Source organism: Gigantopelta aegis, chromosome 1, assembly GCF_016097555.1.
Source record: "Gigantopelta aegis isolate Gae_Host chromosome 1, Gae_host_genome, whole genome shotgun sequence".
Lineage (NCBI taxonomy): Eukaryota > Metazoa > Mollusca > Gastropoda > Neomphalida > Peltospiridae > Gigantopelta > Gigantopelta aegis.
The window spans coordinates 36,571,948-36,584,447 of record NC_054699.1 but is presented as its reverse complement, the minus strand read 5'-3'; the positions used below and the strand labels follow the sequence as shown (position 1 = coordinate 36,584,447).

General features: G+C 36.1%; 1 protein-coding gene across 1 annotated transcript in view; it reads right to left on the bottom strand.

Moving 5' to 3' along the window:
* Positions 1–12,500, bottom strand: part of LOC121374407 — a 39,911-nt gene that overhangs the window by 26,116 nt on the left and 1,295 nt on the right. The gene's annotated exons all lie outside the window — the stretch shown is intronic.

The window sequence follows — 12,500 nt, the reverse complement described above, 5'->3', positions numbered from 1 at the left end:
CACTGCAGGGTGTATAGTACCAAATCAAATCCCATAGACGACAATAGTAACATATGTGGCTAAAACTCCTACCTGCAACGTATCAACCGACATAAACGCCACGGATATAAATACTACCACCCCTCACACTTAAAGTGAATCAGAAAAAAATGGGGGTCAAGATGCTCGTTTCTGAGATAACGGGTAGCGTCTATGACTACCCTAGTTCCGCACAAAATTCGAGTACTTTTTTTCACAGGTACCCCATACATGTTTCAAGCACAAGGCAACTTGACACATTGGTACTAGATGAAATAAAATTGCATATTGTTTTTACCCAGATAAAACTATTATTTTTTTACAACCAACACACTCACATTTATAACCAATCACAGGACTTGTGGTGTTCACTTCTCTATCAAAAGTTGGGTGCACCTCGAACTTTGACCCAGCCGGAAGTTATTTGGTTTAGTACTACCTGCAGTCCACATAATGATGTGATAATCCTGTATGCATGCCTGTATCCACTAATGTACTATGTATTCCACTAGGGGAAACCCCCGAGATGATAAAAATAATAATTAAGATGGACATTCTGTATTCGATTTACGACAAAAGTGACCTTATCGATTCTGTTTCCTTGAGCATGGAAATGTAAGTTGCATATGAAATATGATGTCTACTTTTGTCATTTAGTTGTGTACAAATTAAAAGTTAATATAGGATCAAGCGTACATTGCCTCATTTTGGCCTTTAATGTCATAACCACGATGGATTAAATTCTCTGCTAGAAGGTATCTCAGAAGATGTGATATGTAGATAACACAAGCTGGAGCACAAGGAATATTGCTCAACTTAAAGAAGAAACCAGCTATTGAAAATCTGAAGTTGTCCCTTTTGTTATACACACTGGGAGTGTCTGGCAGAGCCAACACAGGAGTCATACTGTCTGCCATGAGTCAGTCCAGACTCTGTTTGATGTACGTATTCTTTTAAGTTCGTTTTATTTGGTACCCCTATACCCCTATGTTTGAGAATAACAAGCTTGCACTTTCATTTCATTTCAACTTACTTTCGTGCTTATATCCAATGTTTCAAGCACGCTGTCCTGGGCACACACTTCAGCTATCTGGGCTGTCTGTCCAATTGTTAGTTGGTTAGTGGTTAGTGAGAAAGAAGAGGGTGTAGTGGCCGTACACCTACCCATCGAGCCCTTAAGAACTCGCTCTAGGTTGGAGCCGGTACCGGGCTGGGAACCCTGTACCTACCAGCCTGTAGTCCGATGGCTTAACCACTGCGCCATCGAAGCCGGTAGCTTGCACTTGGGACCCAAGGGTTATATACTGAGGAGGAGGTGTCAACGCAGGGTCCAAATTGGCTGCCAAGCACCATTTCAGATTGTGTGTGATATACATGTTTATTTTAATTAATTTTATCTGGTACCACATAGTTTTAGTATAATCAGATCGCATGTGTAAATGGGTTACCTATTGGGGGTATCAGGCATGACCAAAGACTGTTATTTAGATTTTGGTTTTCACTGAAAGGTGGTTTTAACTTATATCTCCGTTTAAGTATAACCCAATTGTGGGTAACATTTTGGAAGTATGGATCCTTGTGCACTCTAACGTGTTTTTCACATATGAGCCCATGTTGGAGTTTGTAAAGTGTAATATATGGAAGTGGATTTGCTTGTTTAAGTATGAAGCATTTAGGAGGTCATATTGTGGGTCCCCATATATGCAGAGTGTTCTCACCAGCAGAAATCACTGTGCATCTTATGCCACTATTTGAATGCCCATATACCCAGACATTGATACTTTGTTCGTTTGAGTTCAAGAGCCTGGGCCCTTGGTTTATACAACTTAGTTTGGAGGCTAGCGTCAGTTTGAATCATTGTGTATAGATGTATGCAGATTGAGGTATGAAACTGATTGGGTACCGTCAGTAGTTTATTGCATTTTCAATTCTGTTCTGTAAAAATAAGGTAAATTATGTTATTTTGACTGCCAAGTTTAAGGGATATAAAATCAACATAGCTAGATTCATTTTGGTTCGATTTCATCAAATTCATTAGAAATTGTGATTCATATTTATAAAGTAATGGGACACAGTTGGTGCCTATGGGGAAAATGTCCCTGTTTAAAGTCTCATCCCCCAATTCGACATACATGTTATCAGCAATAAGGAAGTCAAAGTTTCTCATATATCTGTCAAGACAGAGAATAACAACAGCGGCAGAAGATCGTTACATCCGGGTAACCCATCTCTAAAATCGCTTTCAAGCAGCATGTGGAACAACAGCTATGGTTCATGGACTTCATGGTCCAATCTCATTAGAATACAGTGCGACAGTGTTTAAGAGCAGCAGATATCAGCTGCAGACTTCCTCATATTGGACACGGCAGTACTGCCATGACCACCCCTTTCACCCAACATGGTACCTACTGCGCGCGTCTTCCTCATATTGGACACGACAGTACTGCCATGACCACCCCTTTCACCCAACATGGCACCTACTGCGTGCGTCTTCCTCTTATTGGACACGACAGTACTGCCATGACCACCCCTTTCACCAAACATGGCACCTACTGCGCGCGTCTTCCTCATATTGGACACGACAGTACTGCCATGACCACCCCTTTCACCCAACATGGCACCTACTGCGTGCGTCTTCCTCATATTGGACACGACAGTACTGCCATGACCACCCCTTTCACCCAACATGGCACCTACTGCGCGCGTCTTCCTCATATTGGACACGACAGTACTGCCATGACCACCCCTTTCACCCAACATGGCACCTACTGCGCACGTCTTCCTCATATTGGACACGACAGTACTGCCATGACCACCCCTTTCACCCAACATGGCACCTACTGCGTGCGTCTGTGATGAGATAGGACATGTTCAGCTTGGAATACAGCCATACACTCTCCACGTGTGTTTTTCTAGAGACTTGTCAACTTACCGAGGAGACACTGTATATCGTCAAGTATTGCCACAAATGGGAACATACGCGTTACTAGTGCGTAATAAAAATTGAAGGTTGTCAGATTGAGTGATCTGACTTTTTCAATTTTGCCCCCCTCCCCCCCATATCATGTATTTTAGAAATCTTCACCGTATAACTGGTATTTGCTACTATGAATTTCGTTATAATCAATATTTACATTACATGACATAAAATGTATTGAAATTCTGGTGTACGTGTCTAGTATTATTTAAGCTAAAATACCATGGTGCGTTTTCTATGCGGGTCAGTATATAAAGGCTACAGCCATTACCAATAATACAAATGTTTACCGTTTTGTTTGACAAGTCTTGTTTCGCCAAGGATTCTTGGTAGCAGGGCCGACAATGTAACAGTTCAAAGACCCTATATATATTTTAGTAATACACTTTAACCTGATTTTCATCCTTAAGCCTGGTTTCGATACACGTCGGTGACCTACACAGATAGATACAGACCAAAAACAATTTTATGCTTCACGTCGATCTGCGTCTGTCGCAGACCTGATACATATTTTATGGAAATCATACTTTAAATTTAATTGCTATCCTGGCATACACCTCAGCTATCTGGTCTGTTTGTCAAGTACAATAGCTTAATGGTCAGTTGTTAGTTTTTAGAGAGAGAGAAATCGGTGTTGTTGCCATACGTTAAGCCGCTAAAACTCAAAACAGAATGGGAGACGGTATTAGGATAGGAACTCAGTACCTGTCAGCATTAAGTGCGACAAATAAAACACAATTCATTATCGAAGCCCATATTGTTTATAGACATTGATTACAATTATACCCTTGTCATTCTGTAGGAGGTGATGCTACTGAAGGTATTTAGGTCAGTTTATTATTGAAATTAATAGCAATTAGGCTGTGTGTGTGTGTGTGTGTGTGTGTGTGTGTGTGTGTGTGTGTGTAAGGGGGGGGGGGGGTATCTACGGTTTGGGGTTATGAGTTTCATTATATATTTACATGCTTGTTTTTCAAGGATGAAAGAAAGCTTGTAATCGGATTATGAATACTTTCAAATCCTCTGGCTGATATTCTGTGTATTTTTTGTATTTATTAGTATGTATTTATTGTATTTATGTACATTTATGTACACCCACCATCTTGTTACAATTATATTGACTGCTGTATGTATATATATCCTCATTTGCTGTTGACTACGGCCCGAGTGTAAATAAAGTTCAGTTCAGTTCAGTCCCTGGATTGCAATTTTAAAGTTGTTTATGCTTTGAATTTGTGTTACATTTTTGGTTTTATTATTGAATTATTTATATTACTTCTGGTTAAGAGTTTAATCAGTTTAGATTACAGAATACTCTGATGTGTTTGATTAAAATAGATATACATTTACACAAAATACCCTAACAATGATAGTGATAAAAGTAACATGCCAAGGTCAACATTTAATACCCCCACCCTGAATATTTTCAGGTGATGGCAATGTATTAAAAAATGCATGAAACCTTTCTGCAGCTTACCATGTCAGGTATACCTCAAAAATGGGTTTTGGAGCTTGGACTAAAACATTCCTCCCTCCCACCTCTCTCACTCTGTCTCTCTCTGTGTCTCTCTCTGCCTCCCTCTCTCTCTCTCTCTCTCTCTCTCTCTCTCTCTCTCTCTCTCTCTCTCTCTCTCTCTCTCTCTCTCTCTCTCTCTCTCTCTCTCTCTGTCTGTATATATCTGTCTGTCTCTCTTTTCAAGTGTGAAAATAAACATTTGTAGAGATCAAACGGCAGTAGTTTAAAATAAACATCATTTTCTCTATCTCTGTCTACCAAACGTCAAAAAAAAAAAAAAAATCACCATAAAAAACAACACACACCATATGTTAGACTCCAGACAGTGGTAGTTTAAAATGTGCTGAGGCGTCGTTCCACAACGCTACTTGTCGTTTGGCCTGGTCACGCCATCTGTAGACAAGACAAGACAAAACAAGACTTTATTTACTCTCTGGCCGTTGCACAACGGCGTAGGAGGAATATATACATAATATTTCTATAAACACGTGACAAGATGAAAGAGAAATACAAAAGTTAAATTACAATGTTTGTGAATTAATTCCTATGAACATTTGCATACAACATAAAGCTGTGAATATTCATAAATATACAAATATATAAACTGTTTAGCCGGTAGAACTAGTTAAAATTGTTATTGGTAAATTAATGTTCAATATATATGTAAAATGTACTTCTGGGGGTTGGGGATGTGAAATATCAAGGATGTTTAAATGCATTCATAATTACTTTTATAAACTTTGCTAAATTCTTTAGTGTACTGATTCGTTTGTTTTGCATTAGTTCTTTGAATTTATAAGTACTTGGTCTAGTATAGTAATAGGGATGTAAAAATTGAGTCCTAGAATTACTAAAAAAAAGTGGCAAATGAAAAGATAGTGAAACTCATCACCAATTTCACTTTCATTGCACAGGGTACAAATTCTATCTTCTAATGAAATATTATTACAGCGTCCTGTTTCTACCGGTAAATAATGGTTTGATGTTCTGAATTTTAAGAGTGGTTTCCACAGTTTTTCTGGAAGTATATTAATGTATTTTTCTAAAATTAGTTGTTCCTTATATAATTGGTAGGTTTTGCCTCTTGAAGATAATGATATGTTACTTCTCCATGTTTGTGAATATTGATCAGTTTGTCTTTGTTTAATTTGTTGCGAGAGACAATTAACTGATCTGAAAGTATGAGCTACCCAGACATTACCCATTCCCAAGTTTTCCAAAATGTTTTTAATAGTAATGGCCCATTTATATTCTGTTCCGTTAACAATATAGTCATTTAGCATTACTTTATACAATAACGTCGAAAATTTTGACTGCTTCCTGATAAAAGCCTTGCCCAGTAACATACCATTCTTCTATAAATTATTAATTCAATAGGAAGTCTCCCTAGCTCTCCAAAGAGCATAAAAAATGGTGTTGCTTTCTTAATAGGTAAAATATGTCTTAAAAAATGTATTTGTACGGAATTAAATATATCAATTTTCTCATGTCCCCAGACTTCACATCCGTATAACAAGATTGGAAGGACTATTGAATCAAACATTTTTAATTTACATTCGGTTGATAAATGATTATCTTTGGCTTTTGATAATACAAAATACATGGCCTTAGTAGCCTGTTGGCTGAGCTTAGTTTTAGTAATACGGAAGTTATTTAATTTAGTAAAGATAATTCCAAGATATTTATATTCTTTTACATTCTCTAGAACAGTGTTTCCGATCCTGAAAGTATGTTTATAATCTCTAGTGGTTCCCTTAAAAATTAATATTTTTGTTTTGCTACAGTTTATTTTAAATTTCCATTTTAAAGAATATTGATAAAATATATTTAAGGTGTGTTGTAAGTCGTTTGCGGAGGTTGATAAAAGTGCGGTATCGTCTGCATATAACAAACAAAACATATGTAGTACAATATCTAATGGTGAATTTTGATTATCGGACATAGGGGCAACTCCTTGACATCCATGGTTAGTTAAGTAATCTTCTATATCGTTTAAATACAGGGAAAATAAAATTGGGGATAAATTTTCACTTTGACGGATGCCGTTATTGCATGGGAATAAAGCCGATTGTTTATTATTTATAAGAATAAGTGATTTTAGGCCTTGGTACATTTCGTACATAATTCGAAAGAATTTACCGTTGATATTATTTTGCAGAAGTTTATGCCAAAGTAGCGTTCTGGGTACCATATCAAATGCCTTCTCAAAATCAACAAAAGCGCAATATAGCTTTTTCTTTCGTTTTTTTTAAGGATATCTATTAAGTGATGTAATGTAAAAATATGATCCGTAGTTGAATAGCCTTTCCGAAATGCGGTTTGGGCCTCACTAATTATATTGTTTTCTTCGATAAATTTATTTAAACGGTTATTTAGTAATGTTGTGAATAGTTTAGAGCAGCAGCAAAGTAATGTAATTGGTCGGTAATTTTCGGGATGTAGTCGACTTCCTTTATTTTTGAATATTGGTATAATAATACCAGTGTGCCATTCTTCAGGTAAAACTCCATTATCAAAGATTGTATTAAAAAGCTTAACGTAAACTGGCAGGAGCAAGGTGGCTGTTGATTTAATGTATTCATTAATTATTTTGTCTACACCTGCCACCTTGTTTAATTTTAATTGTGATATAGCTTGCATTATTTCATTTTCAGTAATTTTTTCGTTTATAATATCATTATCGGTTACTACGTTTAGTGCTTCGTCCATATTAAAATCAAATACATCATCGTTATTGGGCTCTCCTTTATTTAAATGGCTGAAATAATTAAAAAATTCATCTGTCGAAGGAATGCTAGAATTAGGCAGTTCCTTATTCTTAAGTATTTTGTAAAAATCTTTAGGATTGTCTGATCTTAGCTGTCGATTTCGTTTTCTTTTTTAAATTTGTACTGAGAAAAGGCTTTAAAAATCCATTTCTTGTAAGACTTACTGGCATTAATTAATTGCATTTTATTATCTATACTTTAATTTTTTGCATATAATGTTTTAGCTTCATGATACTTCCGTCGTAATTTTTTACACAATGTCCTAAACCAAGGTTGCTTGTTGCGCGCTGACCTTTTATTTCTGTTATTGTGTGCACGCACGTGACCGAATGTCGAGCCCGCAGTGTCTAAAAATAGATTTTTTTAACATGTCGGCGGCGTTAGTCACACGTGATTTCGAATTAATATTTTCGTCGTCAAGAACTAAGGATATCTGTTAGACTGTTCGTGTCAATGTTTTTTTTTATAACGGTTTCTCTATTTAAATCATTATTACTATCAACAGGGTTAAATGGGTCATGGTTGTATTTACATGAATAGGTAAGTGTTACTGCACAATGGATATCTGACAGAAGTGGGTCAAAATCACAGATTTGAAAACTTGTTACATTTTTGAAAATATGGTGAGTACCTATGGCATAATCAATTAAACTACAGTCTTTGCTTGCAGGTATCACTACAAGTATCAGTGCATACCAGTTCAGTCCAGGCCGGTTTGCAGTTAGTACTCATTGCTCGATGGACCGTTAAGTCAATTATAACGCCAACAATTAATAATATAATAACAAAATACTCTATTTCACATTAGGCCTGTAGGATCATGAATAGTTTCGTTTGTAACGCAAATAATTAGTTGTAGCCACACGCCAGATGTTGCCACATCGGGTCTACCGCACAGTACAGGGTCGTGCCAACAGTACAATGTGGGTGATATTTATATAAAGTGTTTGATCAAAATCCTAATCAATGATCGCGTATTATTCATCGAAATTCCTGGAACATAAACCCGAAGATAGTGTTAGTATTATCTGGCACGAAACAACGTCAAACAATGGCTGATAGCTAATTATAGATGTTGTTTTTTCTAGTTGATAAAATATTATATTGAGAGACATACTATATAAAATAGATTGCAACTGACAAAGCGTTACCGTATCAGGGGCGGAAACAGCATTTTGTAAACGGGGAAGGAGTCACACAATTCTAAAAAGGGCAATTCTCGCTCGGAGAATAAAACGCCTCCCAAACTCGTTACATAAATTCCGTATGAATCGCAGCTTCTCGGCAGACTGAGTCTTCCCGCCTAACGTTAAATGAAAATGTAACTGGATAACATAAGATGGAAACCAATCAAATTGATCACAAACAAATGCTAATGTTATGTCTGTCTTTATGTTAGTCTGTGTGAGTGTGTGTCTGTCTATCCATCCATCCATTCGTCTATCTATCTATCTATCTATATATATATATATATCTGTCTGTCTGTCTGTCTGTCTGTCTATCTATCAGTATCTATCTGTCTGTCTATCTGTCTATCTATCTCTATGTCTTTCTATCTATCTATCTATCTATCTATCTATCTATCAGTATCTATCTATCTAATATTCATCTCCACGTTTTATTTTATTATTCTCGTTTGTACTATTTTCAACTAAATGACATTTAGCAGTTATGTGTGTAGATTTGTTTCTATATTTTTAATAAATCAATGTCGTAAAAATGCATGCGGTTCATAATTTATGAAGTTGCGACATTTACTAATGCTATGTAACATGCAATCTGTATGTCATACTCCCACTACATCTTGACGCGTGAGACCAAAGCCATTACAGAATTGTGTGGGTTTTTTTCTGACTTTATGTAACTTAATATCCGACACAAGTGGCATCTTTTAACTGGTTTTATTTTCGTTTTGTTTTTGTTTTTCTTTTTGCGCTCGATAGTATTACCTCTCGTTATTCGTTGAGCAATGACTTGTGTACTATTGTGGTTGCATATTTTATACGCTCTTGATTTTTGTTTGCATATACAATGCTACGTGAAAGGGAATATATTTTCTCGTTTAGAATACCAATATCTGTATAAGCAAGGTGTTTGTTTTTCTAATGTTCGTTGTATCCGAAAACGGATTTTACCTGCCATTAATTTCGTACTTACGAACAATATATATCTTACGAAGTAAATTGAAAACGTACTGCTACAATTTTGTATTTTTACTCCCACAAACAGTAGGATACGACCGCAAACACATTGTAGACACTCGTTGTGAAGCACATTGTAGACACTCGTTGTGAAACACATTGTAGACACTCGTTGTGAAACACATTGTAGACACTCGTTGTGAAACACCCATTGTGCACTAACACGGCTTCAACTTAACGATGGCACCGACGGCAATTGTCGTCGTTGAGATATAAATGGCCATAGGTCGGGAACATCTACATTACAGCAATATAACCTTTCATTCATGTGGATTTACTGCAAAAGCCACTTTGAAAATTGCCGTCGGTGGGTCCGTTTCACCCATGGCAATGTTTTCTATTGTATATAGGCGACAAATTGTTAAGTTTGAGTCGTGCAATAATTCCTCATATGCTGTCGTTTGACAGTCTGAATCTGCTGAAATAAAAAGTATTCTAAACAAGAAAATGTACACCAGTGGTAAAGCTTCTAAACAATAAAAAGTATTTCAAAAGTAATTTTAGTCTCCAAAAAGGCTGTGTTTGTCGAAAACATTTGCCAAATTCTGCAAACTCGGGACAATCCCTTTAATACATATTAGACACACTACTGGCAGCGACCACCATCCTCCATAAGTTCTCACACCTTTCACATTAAAAAAAATCAAAATACAAAAATAACCTCTAACCATACAGTTAAAACTTGTTTTGTTTAACGACACCTCTAGAGCTTATTGATTTATTAATCATCGGCCAACCCTCTACATTTGTCCATTAGTAGCAAGGGATCTTTTATATGCACCATACCGTAGACAGGATAGCACATACCACAGCCTTTGATATACCAGTCGTATGATTGCCCTTTTAACGTTTAGGGTTTTACCTGAACTGTTTTTATCTTGCTTTTAAATGATGCAGTACGTGGTTTTTATGTTCAGTGTTCTCCTGTTGATGTTAATAGTATATTAACGAAACGTTGAGAAACTCCAGTGGTTAAGACTTGAGACTTTGAAACTTTATTTCGCTACACTCAGGCCGTCAAAAATATTGTACAATGGGTATTTACAGTGGCAAGATGACAACAGGAGTTCTTCGTAGAATATATACAAAGATAATTAAAAATAGCTATATACACATTTTAAAATGAACACACATGGTTAATCAAATATAGCAGAAATAATTTTACAAGTCAGTATTTTTAAAAAGTATCAAATGATATTGGAGATGTCTGTCTATGTTTTACTGAATTTACTTGCAATTTCAGAAATTAATTTTGACATTTTACGGAGGGTGCTTATGCTATTACAAGTTCTTTGAATTTTTGTGTGCTAGTTTAAAAACAAAAAAATGGTTTTGTGTTAACTGATAAAATGAGAACAAAGCAAGACGAACACAATAAAAAAAGAAGCAAAGTAAATTATCCAAGAGATATAGAAAAGGACCAATCAGCAAATCAATTATTCAAAGGATAGCAAAAGTAAAATCTAATAAAGTTCTTCAAAGGAAAGAAAAACATGAATTAAAAGAAGTTCTTCAAAAGAACCTAAAGGTTAGAATCCAAAGAAGTTCTTCTAAAGAAACTAAAGGTTAGAATCCAATGAAGTTCTTCTAAAGAACCTAAAGGTTAGAATCCAAAGAAGTTCTTCTAAAGAAGCTAAAGGTAAGAATCCAATGAAGTTCTTCTAAAGAACCTAAAGGTTAGAATCCAATGAAGTTCTTCTAAAGAACCTAAAGGTTAGAATCCAAAGAAGTTCTTCTAAAGAAGCTAAAGGTAAGAATCCAATGAAGTTCTTCTAAAGAACCTAAAGGTTAGAATCCAAAGAAGTTCTTCTAAAGACAAATGGTAGATGTTCAAAGAAATAATAATAATAATGATAATAATGATAATGATAATGATAATGATAATGATGATGATGATGATAATAATGATAATAACAATAATAATGATAATAATAATAATAACGATAATGATAATAATAATAATACGCTATTTTCAAACGTCATCAGTAACCGACCTCGGTGGTGTAGTGGTTAAGCCTTCAGACTTAAGGCTGGTAGGTACTGAGTCCGAATACCGGTACCGGCTCCCACCCAGAGCGAGTTTTCATGCATCAGTGGGTATGTGTAAGACCACTACACCATCCTCTCTCTAAATTTACTACTTCTAATCACTAACCCACTATCCTAGACAGAGTCCAGGGGCCGTTTTACGAAGCAGTCGTAGAGCGAAAATCACCTTAACTGCATAAGGTAGTTATACTCTTACAGCGATCTTTGCGCTAAGATCGCTTCGTAAAAGGAGTCCCTAATAAATGCGTGTGCCACGGACAGCGTGCTTGAACTTTAATTGGATATAAGTCTGTATCATGTCACCAATTAAAGGTATTGTCTTCAGGTAGCTGCTATTGTAAAAGGTGTGTAATAATTTAAAGTTTGGTTTACCGATATCACTAGAGCACATTGATGTATTAATTATCCGCTGTTAGATGTCAAACATGCTATAATTCTGAGATAATTGTGATAATCTTAGAGGAAACAAGCTACATTTGCCATTGGGAGCAAGGGATCATTTATATACACTTTTCCGGACGTAACATCAATACTACGGTCTTTGATGTACCGCTCGGAGAATGGACCCACCAAGGGGATCCAATCCTACAACTCAAACTCCTAAGGCGAATGCAGTTTCTAATAGATCCATTTTATCTACCAAAGTTACACTTTAAATGCTGTTGTTCACAATACCAGTGTCTGTATGTTCAGTGTATTTCGAATCTTTCTACTTAGCCCATATTGGATTTTACCTCTCAGTAAGATCGTACACACGAAAAAGCAATATACTAGGAAGTAAAATAAGAAATACACCGAATATAGCGATCATGACATTCTGAAGATACTCTCACCGATATTCTACAGACGAACGTGTATTTAATGTAGTAGTACTGGCATGAAGCGCTCCTACTGGCATTAGTTAGTGGGAATTTCCCTTTTAACTCAGATGGTAGGGACTTAACACAATAACACATTTATAACCCAGTCAG